Source organism: Corapipo altera, unplaced genomic scaffold (assembly GCF_003945725.1).
Source record: "Corapipo altera isolate COAL_440 unplaced genomic scaffold, ASM394572v1 56997, whole genome shotgun sequence".
NCBI lineage: Eukaryota > Metazoa > Chordata > Aves > Passeriformes > Pipridae > Corapipo > Corapipo altera.
The window spans coordinates 979-2,294 of NW_020889227.1; the positions used below are offsets into that span (position 1 = coordinate 979).

At 52.7% G+C, this 1,316-nt stretch overlaps 1 long non-coding RNA gene across 1 annotated transcript; it reads left to right on the top strand.

Moving 5' to 3' along the window:
- The first annotated feature begins 403 nt into the window (after nucleotides 1-403).
- Nucleotides 404-954, top strand: LOC113942168. The gene is made up of 3 exons (XR_003525858.1): nucleotides 404-513; nucleotides 594-666; nucleotides 743-954. It is a non-coding gene; the product is annotated as an uncharacterized LOC113942168 (long non-coding RNA).
- The last annotated feature ends 362 nt before the right edge of the window (nucleotides 955-1,316 follow it).

The following is a 1,316-nucleotide window of genomic DNA, read 5'->3' on the forward strand; positions in this document are numbered from 1 at the left end:
TGTCCTCATCAATAATCTCCTAGTCCTACGAGGCTCATCAATTAAAGCTGAACCTTTTCCAGTTGCAGCTGCCCTCCTGCCTGCCTTTGGCAAAGGAGGAGCATTGAGGTTGAGTCTGGGAGGTATTGAGGAGGTGCTGGGGTCTCCCTTAATTTCAGGAACACCCCGTAACTTTTTTTCTCACTCCCCCAGGTAACGTACAGTCCACCGTGATGGGGACCCTGCCTGTAAGAGGTCACGGTCAAGGGGTGTCAGACAGAAACTGCCATGGGAGCAGCATACTCTTGGGCAGTATCTCAGTACTCACATTTGCCTCTGGGTTTTTTTGCAGGACGTGTACACAGCCTCACGGGGCCGAAGCCAACTCACAGTGGGGTGACGGACACGGTTCGGTGCCCTGGAGCTTTCCTTGTAGGTAATCTCCGAGTATTAAAAGGATCAACAACGAAGCACTGAGCTTTTTTGATTGCAGGTGCCATCCAGCTAACCTTTGGGAGCAGATGAGCATTGGAGGTGAGTCGTGGAGGCAGCAGGAGGAGCGGGGGTCCACTGCAGCTTGAGAAATGCCCTCTAATTGTGTCTCTCTCTCTCAGGTATCCCAGAAGATGACAGCACATTGTCCAAGTCTGGTCAGAGCCAGTGACACGAGGACCTGCCTCTGTGACGGTGAGTAGAGGGATCACGGGGGCTGGGGTCACGTGCCACACTACTCAGATCTTGTGTCTGGTTTTCTTTCTCGCAGTTGACTCCGAGTACTCTCCCGATGCCAGGAACCTCTGAGCCAGCCCAGGTGCCCCTGCTCTGCATCGAAGATGGATTCACATCCCCGGCTGTCGGCAAGATAAGTGCAGGGCAGAGACCCAGAGAGGGGCTGGGAGTGGGTGCAAGTATGTGTCTCACCTGAAGGGATTTTTGAAATTAGTGCAGTGCAATAGGTGTCCTGTAACAGGTTATTTGGACACACCAAAGGAAGGGCTTACTTTGTATCATTGGATTCACTTGTGCAGGGCAGAGCAGTTCCAATCTGTGTCAGGTCCTTTATCTCGTCCCTGTTTTGTGTCCTTCTTCTCTTAATTGTGTCACATGTTGTGTGTTGTCACAGGTGCGGGGTGTCTCACTTGGGGTCAGCCTGGAACTGCTCTGCCCTGCTCCGTGGATCAGTGGGTAGATAGAATATTGCTCAGAGTCTCCCATCAGCATGTCAGTTACCTCAGTCAGTGGAGCCGATGGCTGTACGGTCCTGCCGGATGGAGCGGGCGTACATAACTCGTGTGCCATCGTTATAGCCGAGTGTTGTGGAGCTGATGGTACTTGGA